The sequence below is a fragment of the Rhagoletis zephyria genome, unplaced genomic scaffold, assembly GCF_001687245.7.
Source record: "Rhagoletis zephyria isolate East Lansing unplaced genomic scaffold, Rhagoletis_zephyria_1.1 Rzeph_scaffold_00056, whole genome shotgun sequence".
NCBI lineage: Eukaryota > Metazoa > Arthropoda > Insecta > Diptera > Tephritidae > Rhagoletis > Rhagoletis zephyria.
The window spans coordinates 461,596-480,653 of NW_016157140.1; the positions used below are offsets into that span (position 1 = coordinate 461,596).

Sequence of the window (19,058 nt, forward strand, 5' to 3'; positions counted from 1 at the left end):
ACGCGGTAACATACATAAAAACATATTCCGACGAATTGATAAAATATGCAGATTAATATTTAATAAAGTGTTACGGATATATTTTTTTTAATACAAACCTGTGCTTGGGAGCTTATTGATAAGAAAAATTAATTTCTGATATCTATTTTTTATTTAAAGAACCGCAAGATTGCACTACAAAGCAAATTACATATTTTTTACTATTGTAACGGGAGAAGTTACTGTATGTATTTTTTTATATGTACAGTGTCGAACAAAAGTTTTGGCACAGTAAATTATTAATATTAATTAATTAAAAATTATTTCCGATAATTTTTTATAAAAACATAGTTCATACTACACTAAAACACAAAAAAATCAAATGTGTAAACTTTGTGAAAAACTCAGGAAAATTCAATAAATCTGCATACTAATTTGCAATTTTATATTCAGATTTTCAAGCAACTTCAAACCTGCACTTTGATAAACTAAAATTGGATGGATTATTAAACTGCATACTTGGAATTTTTCTAAAAAATACTTTGCCTATATTGCGTAAAATTTACTGTGCCAATACTTTTGTTCGTTACTGTAAGTTTAAGGGTTTATTTACCCTTAACTTTAAAAAACCAAAAAAAAATTTACAATATTTTAAAATTATTTTTCGAATCATTTTTTTATGATTAACAATGTATTTATATTTTTTTTTGGTTTTAGATCCTTTTTGCTTTCAACACGAGGTATCTTTTTTCTAGTTTCTATTGTCATAGCCATAACTCCCTCTCTATTTTTATCAATCAATGAATCAATCAATACATTTTATAATTTTTTTCGGCATTTTTCCTAATTACAAGTAGAGCTTTATAAAACTTTTATAACACCAAATGTTTATCAAGCTTGGGATTTTATGTTATCCGGGCTGGCTTATTAATTTAGCCAGAGAATATGTTTTCCCAGTTACCCATTTTAAACTGCTACCTGTACTGTATCAGCGGTTAAAACTTGTTAAATTTTTATTTAAAATTTTCGGTAAGGAATAAGCGAGTGGATGAAAAATATATAAACCGTAAGAATGGCCCATATATATGTATATCAAAGAATACACACATGCGACGACTCTAGCCATTGTGACTCACTCCTTTAAATTATAGTTATTTTTTTCTTATTGTATTAAAAAAATAACGTTCGTAACACTTTAGTAAATATTAATCCATATATTAACTGAGTATATATTAAAGACTAGAAGATGACCCGGTGAACTTCATATCATCTATAATTTATTTGAATTTAACTTTGATCAATTATAACAAATCTTCAAAATGCAATAATGAAAAATGCCCCTAATACTGCCTGCTGTTATAGCTGATAAAAGATTCCACACCTATAAGATGTGCCACGCCCCTTTTTACAAACTCATTTATATACATATGTATATCTTTCCATAAGCACCTACCATAGGTATCTGTGCATTTCAAATTTCGAGTTCATGTGACTATAATTCCGAAGTTAGAGCTGATTAAAAATTTTCACTATGGGAGGTATCCCTCATCCCCCTCCCCCCCTTGGCGAGTTTAAATTTTTTTACCCTATTATAGGTCCAGGAGTCATGGCAATACTTTGGCAAAATTTTATTCGATTCTGTACATCCGTTCAGGCTGCAACCTAGTGCATACATACATACATACTTCCACAAATATATAGTAGATTTGCTGTAAGGCGCCATCTTACGGTTCTTTAAATAAAAAATAGATATCAGAAATTAATTTTTCGTATCACAAAACTCCCGAGCACAACTCTTTATTACAAAAAAAAAATATTCCTAACACTTTAGTTAATATTAATCTGATTATGGACTTAGTATTAATTAACAATATTTTCTTTTAAAATTGCGCAGGCTCGAAATTGATTTTAGAGCTATGGTCTAAAGGGCTTTTTTTCTTAGAATTTTATGTAGAATCCGAATCTGCTAGGAACGATGTCGAAAAAAAAATTGACCCGCCCTAGTGTACACGCTTAAGAAAAGCTCTGAGCAATCGCAACCAAGTTGACAGCTCCGGCTGATAGAATTCTCTTGGATTGAAACAGGATCGAGATCAGCCAAGTATCTAAGGCAGCACCTACACGCTGAAAGGAAAATCGACAATTTATAATTTTCCGACCGCCAGCACTTGCCTGTTTCAAAGCGTTCCCGAAAATTGTTCTTTTATTTCCATCCATCGATTGCACAGGAGAAGATTGACAACAGCGGATCCAGCCAGTGTAGACCCCAGACCGAAGGAGTACTCCATTAGCGGTGTGAAGGAACGCAGCTCTAACTTGAGATTCGTGAAGTCGCGGTTCTGGTCATACCGTGGCAAACATCTTGACGGGTAGAATCGCGGGCGAGCGTAAAACGTGTTGCAATTCGCCGCATATACCATTTGCCTAATTCCGCTGACACGATCCAAGACGCGCAAGTGCCAATCGCTTTGGTGAAGAAAATCTCTGTACGTCACCTTTAAGCACGTACCCAATCTATGCATTGAAGGAAGCTGTTGTTCAAACTCCTGACTATTTAATTTTACGGATGTAACTTAATTTTAATTTTGAAACAACGTAACCCAATTTAGACTGAATCATTTAATGGGTTTTTACAGCCGAACGATTCGCGTTGCAATCACAATTCATGTATATTAAGATCCTTGTACTTCAATCTTAATCAACGGAACTCTATTTATGTGAATTTGTATATAGTATCAATATATTTTTTTGGGGCAAAAGTGTGTAGGTCTTAAATTGAGCAGACTTTATTGGTTGCAGCTTGCCAAGCCCCACGTTAAGACATTTATGTGGCAGCGAATCGGGTTTATCCTGTTGCATTTTGATTGAAGCTCACGAACGCCCCGTAGCTTTGCATGTTCCGTGCATGTAACGTTGGCCGTTCGAACACCAGTTTGAAATATAAATTTACTTAGATGTAGTCTTATCCAATAAAGTGAAATGAATTTTTAAATCAAAAATAGTGTGTGGTGAGTGAACTTCGTGGGACTACGGATGGATGGACAGGATTGTGGGGGAGAAAGGATTTATTATGGGAAACAAATAATGTAAGTCGGGGTACTTTCAGTTAGGGGTAACCCCATTAGACCGCGGTTGGCAAAGGTTGAGGGAGGGATGGATAGGCCGGCCTCAAGTACGGTGGCGAAACGAAAGCACTACCATTGACAGATCACCGTGTGGAATTGATATCCGCTTCAATATGTAGGTGAAGGACGTTTTAGAGTTTTTTCCAGGAATGGAGGGGGATGCGAAATGATTTTGGGCGGCTACAGTACCACGAATTCAGTTTTGGATTGCTTGAGGTAGCCCTATATCGTTTTTGCTGCGGTGGTCTATCCGACCATCCCATATGGATGAGGTTCAAGTCTGTTTGACTGTGGAGCATAATAACATGACATGGGGAAGGTACTTGATTATATTCACGGACAACCAAAGACAGGACAGGAAGTTTCACAGAAAAGGGAGCTCATCACACCCATTATAAATGAAATATCATTCAGGCAGCTTTTGGAGAATACATACAGCGATTATACCAATACTATTGCTACAGGTAGAGACTTTTTTTACGGAAGGTGATGCCGAGAAAGGGCTCCAAAAGAACTGGACTGCGTAGTGACACTAAAAAGTTAAAAGTAAATACAAATATGACATCGAAATCCTGAGAGACGGCAGAGTTCAGCTGCTATTAATCAGGAGAGCGATTGGGCTGTAAAGGTAAACACTCCCAGCAATAGGGATGCTAGGGAAGCAACGTCACGTGCAAGTCAGTGACCCATTCCTTTCCTGGATATGCCGTCTCCTGAAACGTCACTGCTAGAGCTGCTAGAGAAGATAGGCGCAGAATTATTACAGAAATTCGAGTCGGTGTTTTTCACTTACCAAATGGAGGTCAATCCAGCCGCCACTGAAGCTGTTCAAGAGGCAAAGGGAAAAGTCCGGAAACACATTCGTAGTCTGGGGAATAGGGTTTCCGCGGTTTAAGAGCACCATAGCAACGACAATTTATCTGGCGTGCCGGAGTTCCGTGCCCATTCTGTGCGATGTTAGAGGGGACGGTGGGGTAGGGAGCGCGGATCGTAATCAAGGATCGCAAACCTGTCGCAGACTGTTTACAATTTCAAGTGGTGGCAGCAACAATTTTAGAGCAGAAAAATTTAAGCTCAAGGTGATTAAGGACTAGAGGAGGGTAGGGAGGGGAAAAACCAAATCAATTCAAATTGAGAGATTTCTATTCCGAATTGAGACACTTCGTACTGTAAGTTGTAGCCAAAAGCCATTCAATAATTCAAATTTTGGTGTTATTAAACTGAAAGCTATTTTCGAGATAACTAACAACCCTCGACAAAAGTGACATCAGCCCCCTTTTTAAATAAATTATCCTCCTCTGGTATGTACGTATAGACTCGGCGATATGCCCATAAAATCACTGCTCTTTTTATTGTATTAAATTCTTGCGCATATCAAACATTACTTTTTACGTTTTAGGATACGGTTTAAGGAATTCCAGCATTATGTAGAACCTAAAAAGAATCCTATAGTATTTTGTTTGTGTAAAGTAATATTACACAAATAAAATACATGGTATGTACGTATAGACTCGGCTATATGTCCATAAAATCATTGTTCTTTTTATTGTATTAATTTCTAGCGCATATCAAACATTAACTGAAATACATATGCCAACTATAATTAAATTATTTTATTTTTACTTTTTAAATTACGGTTTAAGGAATTCCAGCATTATGTAAAAACCTAAAAAGAATCCTAAAGTATTTTGTTTGTGTAAAGTAATATTACACAAATAAAATACATGGGGAAAAACCTTATTACAAATTTGTATGCTCTGAATTTAAAATTCAGTACAAATCAGTACACACTTTGAAAAATCAGGATATTAGCGTACTGATTGAAGAAATTAATAAAATAAGTACGAGAGTTGAAAAATCAGTACTGTACTGATAAAATAAGTACGTCTGGCAACCGTACAGAAATATCCGAAATGGATAGTGAAGAGGAAATGAACTCAACTTTTACGGAAGTGGAAGTGCAAAATTTGGAAGGCATTGAAGCGAACGAGGTTGAAATAAATAATAATGATTCTGAAAGTGCTTATTACCACTGAAGAAATCGCTTTAAATAGTCTGCACAAGAACCACAACGATTTAGTAGGACTCCCTTGCATAATATTATAAGATTACCAACTTCAGTGGGTGCAACACACAGTCAAGATGAGCCAGTAAGTATGATGTTTCAATATTGGTCACGGTTTTTATGAAGATTGTGAGAATATAATCATTGAACACACCAACAGGAAATTAGCAGCAAAATTTCAGTCTACCAAAAAAATAGAAGCGAAACCATTGGATAAAATTGAATTGCGGGCGTATTTAGGCATATTACTTTATTCAGCTGTTTTTAAATCTAATCGAGAATCCATAGATCTTATGTTTGCAACTAATGGAACAGGCGGAGATATATTTAGGGCTACCATGTCTAGGCTTCGATTTCTCTACATACGTTCGTGCTTACGCTTTGACAATACTTCCGATCGAAAAGAAAGATTGTCAAACGACCCATTAGCAGCAATTACAGAACTTTTTAATAAAAAAATTGAGAATAGTAAAAAAAGTTACTCCTTAGGCACTCATGCTTTTATCGGCGAAATGTTAGTGCCATTTCGCGGCAGATGTAAGTTTAAAGATGCACGTACACACTATCTTTCAAATCCCTATATTTATTATGGAAAGAACTCAGATGGTATAAACCTTACAAATGCAGAAAAAAAGCTAGCAGTGCCAAATCAACCGGTATTGAGATTAGGCAGTATTATAGAAGGAAGTAACATAAACATTACTGCAGACAATTGGTTCTCATCAATTCAATTAGTACAAATATTAAAAGAACGCCTAATTACATATTTGGGTACTCAAGAAAGAATAAAAAGGAAATCCCTTCAGAATTTTTACCAAACAAAAATGGGCCAGTTGAAAGTAGTATTTATGGATTTACAAAAGATATTACACTTTTATCTTATGTGCTCAGGAAAAATCGTTCAGTTATTTTAATTTCTTCGATGCATCATCATAGAGCAAATGATCCAGTATCCAATAAGCCGGAAATGATTGCCGATTATAACAACACTAAAGGGGGAGTCGATGAGCTCGATAAAAGTGTTCTATTTACTCATGTAGTCGCCATACACGATGTTGGCCTTTAGCTGTATTTTATAGATTAGTTGATATAAGTGCAGTTAATGCATATATTTTGCATCAATCTTCTCGTAACTACCGTGAGATTTCCAGAGCCAACTTTTTAAAAACTCTTGCTAGAAATTTAATTGTGCCACGTTTACAAAGAAGAGAACACAACAAAAGGTTAACTCGTTCCTTAAGGGATATTATTCATATAATAATTTCTCAAATAGTCTTTCTCGAATTTTAGATTTGATTTGCATCAATGATGATTTGAATTTTTTCATGCGTGAATGCCTTGACCCTCTGTCTACTCCTGGCCTACACCATGTACCGCTTGTCCTTAATTTGGAATTCTACGTGTTTAATGTGATTTGTTCTGATAATGAAGATGCTCGCTTTTGCTATAGAAATTTTGATTTTGAAATAGTTAATGCAGCAGTGGACAGTCTAGATTGGGATTTCTTATTTGCCGGGGTTGAAGTTGCCAGTTGTTATCATATTTTTAAGCATAAGATAAGTGAAATCTGTAAAGAAAAAATACCTGCGCTTAAAAAGACTAGTTATAGAATACCATGGCATTCTAAGGAGCTGCGAAAACTTAAAAACTTGAGAAACAAATATTTTAAAAAGTTTAAGCTATCTATTTCCGTTCCTCTTAAAGATAAATATTTGTATTATTCAAAGGAACTCAAATCTTTGGAAAGGAATTTAAAGCGAAATTATATTCTTAAGTTCGAGTCGGACATAAAGTCAAGTCCTAGTTCTTTCTGGCGATATGTCAAATCAAGGAAATCATGTTCAAGTATCCCTTCTGTTGTCTACTACAACGAAACTGAAGCACAATCTTCTCTAGAAGCAGCCAATCTGTTTGCAGATTTCTTCTGGTCTAACTTTGAAGTTGATGCGGATTTGGCTTGTGAGATTGAACTCGATATAAATTCCCCAGTCAATCTTGGTTCGCTAACCTTAACGCTGGCTGATGTTGAAGATGGAAAAGAAAAAATTTATTTTTCAGTCAATCGCCTAATCTTCGTTGATCAGCATGGTTTCATGAAAGGTAGATCAACTGTTTCTAACCTTGCAGTGTTTTCTGAATATTGTATGTCTGCTTTCCAAAACCGTGCTCAAGTAGATGCTGTGTACACAGACTTCTCAAAAGCATTTGACAAGGTTAGCCACACAATTTTAATTTCCAAATTGAGGGCTTTAGGATTTTATTCCACCCTTTTAAACTGGCTTAAATCCTATCTCTCCTCTCGGAAATGTGTTGTTAATGTTGATGGAGTGTCATCAGCCTCTTTTATTGCGTCCTCTGGTGTTCCCCAGGGAAGTATACTGGGTCCTCTACTCTTTATAATTTTTGTTAATGACATTTCTAGTTGCTTTAACTACTGTAACTTTCTTTTGTATGCTGGTGATTTAAAGATATACTCAGCGAGTGCGAGTTATTCGGACTCTGTAAATCTTCAGTCTGATTTAGATAACGTCTATGCTTGGTGCAAAATAAATAAGTTAAGATTAAATATAAGCAAGTGCTTCCATGTCTCTTATTCTAAATCTCGTTCGTCTATTCCTACCTCCTATCACATTGATGGGTATAGGCTATCCAATCCGAGTGAAATTATTGACCTTGGGGTGGTTTTCGACTCTAGATTCTCCTTTCAAAGTCATTTAAATTACACTATTGCAAAGTCGTATGCTGTACTAGCTTTTATTCGTCGTTTCAGATCAGACTTTACTGATCCCTATACTCTAAAGGTGTTATATACTTCGCTTGTGCGTTTGAAGCTAGAATTTGCTGCTTTTATATGGAGACCATATTATGCATGTCATATTAGTACGCTCGAGCGTGCCCAAAAAGTTTTTATCCGCTATGCTTTACGTTATCTAAAATTGTCTGAGCCAATTCCATCTTACAGAGGTCGGTGCATGCTTATTAACCTAAAATCGTTGGAAAGTAGAAGGACTATTCTCTCTCTCACTTTCGTTTATGATCTAATAAATGGGATGATCGACTCCCCATCCCTACTCGAAAAATTAATTTCAATATTCCGCAGCGCAGTCTGCGGAATGATAATTTTTTCTGGCTGGGCACGGTCAAAACAAATTATGCTTGTAATGCTCCGATTCTGAGAACTTTGAGAGAATTTAATTCGCTTTCAACTCCCAATGGTCTTGACTTTTCTTACACAAAATACTATTTTAAAATGTTATTAAATGAATTATTTAATTAGTCTTAAGTGCTCTCTAATTGTCTTTCTTTGTAATCTGTAAGAATTGTTACACTTTCCTCGATTAAAACGAATAAATAAATAAATATTGGGTTCTGATTTTCTTCCAGAGCCGGTCATGGAAAAGTTAAGTCAAGCAAACTGTGTTACATTTGTCCTAATAAATTAAAAAGAAAAAAACACACACTTGCCTGGAATGTAAAAAACCAATAATGGAATTCGCGCTTCTGTGTATTCGCTGTATCCAACGTAAGTGTAACTGGTTGAGCGCGGGGTTGTTGTTGCATGTGTATTTGATGTACTGTACAGAACAGACTTCGCGGTTTTTGTTACCGATGATGTCGATGTACCGCTAGCAACAACAAATCACTCGCTCATGCAGTTACAATTACACAACATACAACGAATACACAGAAGAGCGAATTCCCCTAATGTGTATGGGCTATAGCAAACGCTTGTGTATTAACTGTACGAATACTGAATATGATGAGTAGCATTACAATTTAACCAGAAGAGTGATTGTTAATTTCTAAAATATAAAAGTTTAACGAATGTTGCTTTTTTATAACAATTTGTATGTATTCGGCTGTGAAAAAATGCCATTTGATTTAGCGTTAAGTTTTTATTTTTTTTTATGTACATGTTAACAATACCTCTATTTTTTGTTTGTATAAAAAAGGCTATTGAAATAAAGTCCAAATTTTCAGAGAAATGTAAAAAGTTTTGTATTTTTCTTTCCGAATACTGTAATTGAAATTACTTTAGATCGATCTATTTAAATACTTAACTACTAAAATGCAAAAAGGTATATTTAATTAAAATAAAGAAAATGGTGTAAAATTTTCTACCACCTCTACATATATGTTAAAAAATGGCACCCCATAAGTTAAAGGTTAAGACGTCTTAGGTGGCAGGTAATCAGGTTTATCCTCTTTCATGTTGATTGAAGGTCACGAACACGGTTGCCGTTTTGGTCCAAATGGACCAAATTTGGTCCATTTCTTTTCGTTTGGTCCATTGGTCCAATTCTTTTTAAAATGGTCTATTTCACATGCCTTTGGTTAGGTTATTACCACCTTTTCACTTCATGCAATAGTTTCGCATTTTCAATTTTTTCTATTTAATTGATGAAATTGTAAAAGTGACGACACGGCCATCATCAGCCACGTTACAGATGCGCTGACGATCGTCGACGATGACGATGACGGTATTCAGCATAGGGCCGATTGGCAACACCTGCTAAAAGTGTGAACTCGCCTTTCCACTGATCTTCAAATATGGCATGGCTAATCACCTGTCAAAGCACGTTTCAAAAAAAAAAATTCGAGGCTCTTGCTAATTTCAATTACTCGGTGACCAATATTAAAGTGAAAATAATATTCGATTTCAATCGAAAAGATATTAAACATCTTGAAATTATTACACCACATAAAATTCTTTCTGATACTGATGTATCAATTTTGCCGCAACTCGACCAATTTCCTGCATTGGTAAATGATGCAGACATAATTGAATTTCAATTTCGCAAATTGAGGATGAGTGAATGTAACTTCAAAAACTGTACCAGTATAGAACGTTTTTGGGATCAAGTAGGTTTGATTAAAAATGGATTGGGTGAAGCGGCCTTTGGAGAATTGTGTGATTTAGTTCATAACATTTTTAGTCTGCCTCCAAGTTCCGCAGCAGTTGAGCGCAAATTTTTTTGATTTAGCATTTAGCATAAAGACAAAATTAAGAAACACATTATAATTTAAAACGTTAGATAATATAATGTTATTAATATACAATTGTAATGCATTTTGGATGCAATATAAAAAAATCGTTATAAAAACTGATTTGGCATATTTTCTTGATAAAGAGGAATAAACTTCACTCAATTTCCCGAAATAAAAATAATAGGTAAATTTTTTACCATTTGGTCCATTTTTTGGTCTGAAAAATAGGTTGGAAATGGCAACCGTGGTCACGAACGCCAATTTGAAATGTAAATTTACTTGAAATGTAATTTTACTTAGATGTAGTCTCACAAAATAAAGTGAAATGAATTGTTAGATCATAAATAGTGTGTGGTGAGTGAACTTCGTGGGACTACGGACGGACGGACAAGATTGTAGGGCAGAATGGATTAATTATGGGAAACAAATAATGTAAGTCGGGGTGCTTTCAGTTAGGGACTAACCCCATTAGGCCGCGGTTAGCAAAGGTTGAGAAGGGATGTATTGGTCGGCCTCAAGCACGGAGGCGAACCGAAAGTTGGACAGCGGGGGTGGAGGACCGACCGGGGATTAACGGGGGGAGCAGTGACGAGTGCTGATATCGGCTATTGAGGCCTGTTAATATGCAGTGAAGGTGGTTAGGCACACTAATGGTGTCTTGTACGATAGGGTACGATATTTTTTTTATATTTTAACAAGCGTACCCATAGGTTCGTCGCGGCCTTGTGTGAAGGCATGGCAAGTAAAAAACTGAAGTGAGAAAAAACTGTCGAGAATGTTCCCAACGGTAATTATATAAGAACAAAGCCCTGTGAAACATTCCCGAAAAGGACAAAATGCGAACAATAGTTTCGGCATAATTTCTAAGAGAACAAAATTGGAACAAAGGTCACCAGAAAGTTCCGGCGAAGAAGAAAACGGGAACAAAAGTCCAAGAAACTTTCTGTCGATGAATAATTTGGGAGCTAAAGTCTCAGCAACGTTCTGACAGAGAACGAAACGGGAATAAACATTCTCTGAAGGAAATTTTTCTCATGGCGTTGCATTAATTTGAAATATCTGAATATTGAAATGATAACCAGAACTGTAAGATAATTATGCAAATCAAGTCAACAAAAGACATAAAACGAGAACCTTTCTAGCGCAGAAAATTAAATTTTTTTTCATATATGAGGAGTTCACCCTAATGATAAACGATCTGGAAGTTGAAATGGCCCAGCTTTCCTCTGGCTTAGAATTAACAATCAAAATTCTCACTGAAACGATTTTTCAACCCAGCACGCAGACGCCCCTCTCATTCTTGATGTTAAGTTTTCAAGACTTTCACCCCTATTGCGAGTGTCGACTAGTAGTAGATTAACGACTAATACTCGATTTTTAATGGTATTTTGAATGTCGATTTCTCGTTCAATAAGCAACTGCGAATAGTTTTTTTTTTTGCTCATCCTTCTACAAACGAACAGTTGTTCCAAAATACCATGGCTAATTGACAATCGACTAATATTCGTTTATCTACTACTGGTTGACACTCGCAATAGGGGTGCTTTGTTCTAGTTTTATTCTCTAGCCAAACGTTCCCCAGACTTTTGTTATTATTTAATCCTCCTTTAAAACGTTCTCGATACCTTAGTTCTTATTACATTTACATTGCAAACGTTCCCGAAAGTTTTCATTTTGTTCTTCCTGAGAATGTTATTGAGAGTTTTGTTCTCATTTTTTGCTTTACGGAAACGTCCCGAACCTTTTGTGTTCCCTTTCAAACTGCTCTCCATACTTTTGTTTCCGTTTTGTTCTTTACGGGAATGTTTTTGACATTACATTAACAGCCCTATTCGCCGCTATAACTATTGAAAAAAAAAATATAAATTTGAAAGCTCTAAGGGTGACAATTGCTATTATTTTTGTGATGACCTATTGAGTACATGACAACGCAAAAACATATGTTAATATTTTCAGTTTTATTAATTATAACTCACTTTTATAAATTTAAAAAATTTAAATTTCATTTGTTTATTCCAAAAATACAATTAAACAAAAAATTTGATATAACTCATATGAATGAAGTAATATTAACAAAATATTTTTACTTATGGAAAGTCTAACAAAATATAGAGAAAGCGTCTTTAATACTGCTCGAAAAATTTGGACCTAGCGCTTTTGTATGAATTTTATCTGCATTGCTGGCAAGAAGTGTTGCCAGTTTAGTCATTTTCCGGCTAGATTTAGCCGGTTCCGAAAGCAAACAGCCGGAGGAAATTCCATTTGTTAACCGTTTTGCAAAAAAAAAAAATAGCCGATTTTGTAATATGCCTTACTTTCAGCGTTGCCAGGTGGACGTTTTTAACGTCATTCGGACGTTTTTTGTATCCTGTTGACGTTTGGACGTTATCTGTGTAAAAAATTACGTTTAACGCAAAAAAGGCTAAAGTATTGCTATGCTCCCTCTTAGCAGAGCGTAATTTACCACCGAGCCCCTAACCAAATGTCTAAAAGAAAAAAAAAAATATTAAAAATCAACGCGATTATTTAGCCCCTTTAAACTTGCATATTATTGCCCTGAAATTTAATGGGCTATCAAACTGCCTACCCAAAAAGTTCTAAAAAATCTGAATAAAATGTTGAAAATCTAGCTGAAAATTTTCAAATTATAATTTTTGCACAAAGTTTGAAATGTGGATTTATATTTTGTTTGTCATATAATGAGCTTGGCTTTTATGAAAAAATAATAAACATTAAATAAACAAACGAGAAACAGCCAAAATTGATCAAAATGTTGATGACTTAATCAGCTGATCACAAGTGTATGTATAAAATGATTTTTATATTAACGATCTGAAACCAGTTTACAATGAATTTTAAATGTGTTCTGTCGATATGACATTTTAATATACCTTACGTACATATGTACCTTTGAATGCAATTAAAGTTTCATAAGTTGTTCTTANCCGAAAGCAAACAGCCGGAGGAAATTCCATTTGTTAACCGTTTTGCAAAAAAAAAAAATAGCCGATTTTGTAATATGCCTTACTTTCAGCGTTGCCAGGTGGACGTTTTTAACGTCATTCGGACGTTTTTTGTATCCTGTTGACGTTTGGACGTTATCTGTGTAAAAAATTACGTTTAACGCAAAAAAGGCTAAAGTATTGCTATGCTCCCTCTTAGCAGAGCGTAATTTACCACCGAGCCCCTAACCAAATGTCTAAAAGAAAAAAAAAAATATTAAAAATCAACGCGATTATTTAGCCCCTTTAAACTTGCATATTATTGCCCTGAAATTTAATGGGCTATCAAACTGCCTACCCAAAAAGTTCTAAAAAATCTGAATAAAATGTTGAAAATCTAGCTGAAAATTTTCAAATTATAATTTTTGCACAAAGTTTGAAATGTGGATTTATATTTTGTTTGTCATATAATGAGCTTGGCTTTTATGAAAAAATAATAAACATTAAATAAACAAACGAGAAACAGCCAAAATTGATCAAAATGTTGATGACTTAATCAGCTGATCACAAGTGTATGTATAAAATGATTTTTATATTAACGATCTGAAACCAGTTTACAATGAATTTTAAATGTGTTCTGTCGATATGACATTTTAATATACCTTACGTACATATGTACCTTTGAATGCAATTAAAGTTTCATAAGTTGTTCTTATTTTTTGTACATTTATTTAAAAAAAGACGTTTTTGGGTAGGAAATGACGTTTTTTCAGACCAAGAGGGACGTTTTCTCGTGCCGAAGATCTGGCAACACTGCTTACTTTCATAAAATACAAATATATAATTTTAACCATTTTTGCTACCCAAAATCTACTGAGATGATTAACCTTAACTCCTAGAAAATTTTCATGTCGGACTGTGTATAAAATTGAAAGAGAGTTTTTTCTAATCCGAAAAGTCTAAAAATACTGGGCCGATTTTAATGATTTTTATTTTAAGCGAATATACATACAGTGACCTAAACACATACATATGTATAAACTTGTTGTTTAGTTTATTTAATGCTTATTATTTTTTTATGAAATTGTAGCTGATTACTTAAAAAACCACATTTAAATCCAAATTTCATGCTTTGTGCAAAAATTATGAAAATTCTGTAAATTTTCATAAAATTTTGTAACTTTTTAATCAGCATCATTAAAAAACAAAAATTTTAGTACGTATAATAAAGGCAAATTTTAAAGTAGCTGGCGCTTGCCGTTCCGCACTTGTGCACAGGGTACTATAACTTTGTCCGCATAACGGTTGTTTGTAACAGCTTAAAGGAATCGAGATAGATATAGACAAATGTATACATAAATGAGCAGAATGAAAAGAGAAGTCGATTAAGCCATGTCTGTCCGTCCGTCCGTCTGTGCACACGATAACTCGAGTAAAGATTGAGATATCTGAAGGAAATTCGGTACGTGTATTTCTTTTCAGCGTAGGACGGATGGTATTGAAAATGGGAAAAATCCACGCCTACCTCCCATATAACGGTAGTTTTCAGAAATACGAAAACTGCGATATTTTAGTAACTACTTAAGCCTATTCCCTCAAAATTGATATTTACAATGATTTTTAGACGAAAAATAAGAATATTATAAATTTTTGGAAAATGGGCGTAGCCACGCCCACTTATGATTACATGTGTATATCTCGGCACGGCACGGTTGTTGGCCTTGGTACAACATATCAAATGGCTGAAAATTCGGACAATAACCACGCCAACATCCCATATAACGGTAATTTGGAGAAATACGAAATCTTCGATAAATCAGTAAATACTGAAGCTAATTTATTCAAATTTGATGTTTGCAATAATTCACAGCTTCTCATAAAAAAAAATACAATCGCCGTTCGGAGTCGGCGTAAAACTGTAGGTCCCTCCGCTTTGTGTGACAACATCAAGGCGCACGCCACAAGTTGAGGAGAAGCTCGGCCAAACACTAACATATGTGTAAGCGCCAATCTATTATTATTATTAAATTTCAAAAAAGCTTGAAACTTCGATATTTCGAAATTTAAGAACGCTAATTTACATAAAATTGATACTAACAACATTCCCTTGAAAAGAAATAATATTATTATGGAATTTTGGAAAATGGGCGTGATACCGCCCNCCGTCCGTCCGTCTGTGCACACGATAACTCGAGTAAAGATTGAGATATCTGAAGGAAATTCGGTACGTGTATTTCTTTTCAGCGTAGGACGGATGGTATTGAAAATGGGAAAAATCCACGCCTACCTCCCATATAACGGTAGTTTTCAGAAATACGAAAACTGCGATATTTTAGTAACTACTTAAGCCTATTCCCTCAAAATTGATATTTACAATGATTTTTAGACGAAAAATAAGAATATTATAAATTTTTGGAAAATGGGCGTAGCCACGCCCACTTATGATTACATGTGTATATCTCGGCACGGCACGGTTGTTGGCCTTGGTACAACATATCAAATGGCTGAAAATTCGGACAATAACCACGCCAACATCCCATATAACGGTAATTTGGAGAAATACGAAATCTTCGATAAATCAGTAAATACTGAAGCTAATTTATTCAAATTTGATGTTTGCAATAATTCACAGCTTCTCATAAAAAAAAATACAATCGCCGTTCGGAGTCGGCGTAAAACTGTAGGTCCCTCCGCTTTGTGTGACAACATCAAGGCGCACGCCACAAGTTGAGGAGAAGCTCGGCCAAACACTAACATATGTGTAAGCGCCAATCTATTATTATTATTAAATTTCAAAAAAGCTTGAAACTTCGATATTTCGAAATTTAAGAACGCTAATTTACATAAAATTGATACTAACAACATTCCCTTGAAAAGAAATAATATTATTATGGAATTTTGGAAAATGGGCGTGATACCGCCCACATATAACTATACAAGTTTATCGAAGATGTTTGAAATAGAGATAAAACCACCCCTGCTTACCAGGTGAAAAAACTGTATTTAATAATTGCGCCAGGTATCTAATGTTCGGATCCGCTCGAACTTAGACTTTTTTGCTTGTTTTCATATAATATCGAACGTATTATGTATGGAAAAAAATTAGTAACATCGTCATTAAAAAAAAACAAAGAATGCCAAACATTAACGGCACGTCCTAGCTACTTCAAATTCGCATCATATTATACTAAAATTTAATGGACTATAAAACTGCATACCAAATATTTTCTAAAGATGCTGAATCAAAAGTTACAAATTTCGTTGAAATTTTGCGGAATTTTCATAATTTTTGCATCGTCTGAAGTTAGGATTTATATGGTGTTTCTTAAGTAGTCAGCTATATTTTCATAAAAAATAATAAACATTAAACAAACTAGGGAAAAATAGCGAAAACTTAGGGTTACTGTATTTTTTCCAAACAATGAAAGACTTTTCGTTATGAATGTCTTCAATTTAAGTATGAAATGTTATTCTCGGGAATTAGGGGAAATTATTTGTTGCATTTTTTTCTATTTGCATGCAGCTGTGCATCCGTCACTCATTTTTATATCCCTCAAACAATACGTGCAATTTAAGACCTTTAATTTGAGCCTAGACCCTCTGAGAGCCAAGTTATATCTAACAATTTCAAACTAAACTCCGAAACTGCTGTACTAGTTTTTACTCCGAAATTAGGAAAAAAATTGCGTTAAATGTCGAATAAAATTTCGAAGTTTAACTTTAACTCTCAAAGGGCCTAGAGACGTCTACCTTGGCTTAAATTAAAGGTCTTGAATAGAACAAAAACTGATTTGTTGTTCGAGGGATATAAAATTGTGTGAAGGATGCACAGCTCCATGCAAATCATAAAAATGGCAATATATAATGCATTCTTCTAATTGAGGGGTTGAACTTTTTTTAAATTTTTAAACAGTGGAATCGTGTTTCTCAAAAATACAAAATACAAAAAATGTTTTTTTTTTAATATATCCGTTGGATTTTGCATGTTTTTTTCGAAGAACACTATTTTTTAACAATTTTGTTTAAGGTGATTGTGGCTCAATGGCAATATATTTCCTTGAATTATATTAGCTTTCAAAGCGATTTTGTTTCATATCAAAAAAATGCTTCTGTCGAAAGCGCTACGATTAATTGGCATGAAGTGTCAAAAAAGCACACTCTGTGCTGTCGAGTTAGCTCGAGTATCTTATTTTTCAGTCGAGAGATGTAATTTTGAAATTCTAAAATTACTACGGTGTATTTTTCTCAAAAACATATGACTCAAAACATGATTTATAAAAATATAATTCATTTATAAACAATCTTATAAATATTATAAATGTGAAAGTTTGTATGTTTGGATGTTTGCGAAATCATCACGCGGAAACGACTGCAGGGATTTGCATGAAATTTTGTACGCAGATAGCTTATGGGTCGGATTGGTTAATAGGCTATTTTTTTTAAAGTTGCCATCTGTTAAAAAAGTTTCATTTATTTAATACGCGGAAACGACTGAACGGATTTGCATGAAATTTTGCAAGCAGATAGCTTATGACCTACAGTGGAAAATAGGCTAATTTCTTGGAAGAGTTGCCACCTGTTAAAAAAGTTTTAATTAAATTAATACGCGGAAACGACTGAACGGATTTGCATGAAATTTTGCAAGCAGATAGCTTATGACCTACAGTGGAAAATAGGCTAATTTCTTGGAAGAGTGGCCACGTGTTANGAGTTGCCACCTGTTAAAAAAGTTTAATTAAATTAATACGCGGAAACGATAAACGGATTTGCGTGAAATCTTGCACACAGATAGCTTATGACCTAGGTTAGAAAGTAGGCTACTTTTTTAAGAGTTGCCACCTGTTAAAAAAGTTTAATTAAATTAATACGCGGAAACGACTGAACAGATTTGCATGACATTTCGCACAGAGATAGCTTATGACCAATGTTGGAAAATAGGCTACCATTTTAAGAGTTATCACGTATTAGGAAAGTTTAATTAGAGAATTGTAACGAAGCGTTTTGCGTACCCCGATGCTTCTTCTAAAATGCTGGGGTATACTCGCCGTCTCCAGGGTTCGTTACAATGAATTTGTAGTTTCGGGCTCTGGTAGATCGTAATTTATTATTTAATTTTTCTTAATCTCTATAAAAGAACATAGTTATAACAAACAATAATTTGGAACATTCGGTAGCGTCACTTGCAGTGACTGGGTAACTGCTCCTTGTCCCGTTATGAGCCCGTTAGGCTTTAGTGGCGTGACTTTGGTACTGGTGGGCAGCGATCTGCTGACGCCGCTGAGTGGCGCGCTGCTGGCGTCTATAAGCGGTGTTCTGGCCGCGTCGGTATGTAGCGCTCTTGCAAGGTGGGTTGCGCTCTGGTCTTACCGGTGAATGGCGTTCTAACAACGCTGGTGAGTAGCGCTCTGGTGACGCCGGTGTGTAGTGCTCCGGAGAGTAGCGTTCCAGTTGCGCCGAGATGTAGCGCTCTCAGCAATGCAGGTGAGGCGTACCGATGAGTGGTACTTTGGTGGCGCCGGGAGTGACGTTTTACTCGCGCCGCTGGGCGGCGTTCTGGCGACGGTGATAAGTGGCGCTCTATTCGCGCCGGAGAGTATCGCGCTAATGACGCCGTTGATGCCGCTCTGCTGACGGCGGTGAGAACCGGTCTTGTAAGCGCTGTCGACATCCCTCTGTTAACGGCGGAGCTGACTGCGGGCGAGCGGGTGTCGCCCGCACGCGGTGCCAGGAGAGGCTGTGGTGAGAGCGTGTGTAGCTTGTGGCGCTGCCACTGGGAAGGTGACGTCCAGCCCGACACTAAAGCCGATGCAGAAGAAATCACCTTACCAGCAGCTGCTGCAGAAGTGGAATCAAGCCCGACACTCGAGCCGGTGCAGATGAAGTCACTTCTTGCCAGTAGCCGTATGTTCACGACCACAGTCTCGTGCTGACTGACTGGTTTCTTGTCGTGCTACTCTT

The 19,058-nt window shown here is 35.5% G+C and overlaps 1 protein-coding gene and 1 long non-coding RNA gene across 2 annotated transcripts in view; one reads left to right on the plus strand and one right to left on the minus strand.

The window, feature by feature from the left end:
* Lgr1 (Leucine-rich repeat-containing G protein-coupled receptor 1) overlaps nucleotides 1-19,058 on the minus strand; it is a 423,583-nt gene that overhangs the window by 292,534 nt on the left and 111,991 nt on the right. The window lies entirely within an intron of this gene.
* The window catches only part of LOC108369106 (uncharacterized), a 1,936-nt gene continuing 1,211 nt past the window's right edge, over nucleotides 18,334-19,058 (plus strand). The window contains exon 1 of the long non-coding RNA XR_001848461.1: nucleotides 18,334-18,517. This is a non-coding gene — a long non-coding RNA (uncharacterized LOC108369106). The remainder of the gene's footprint in view (nucleotides 18,518-19,058) is intronic.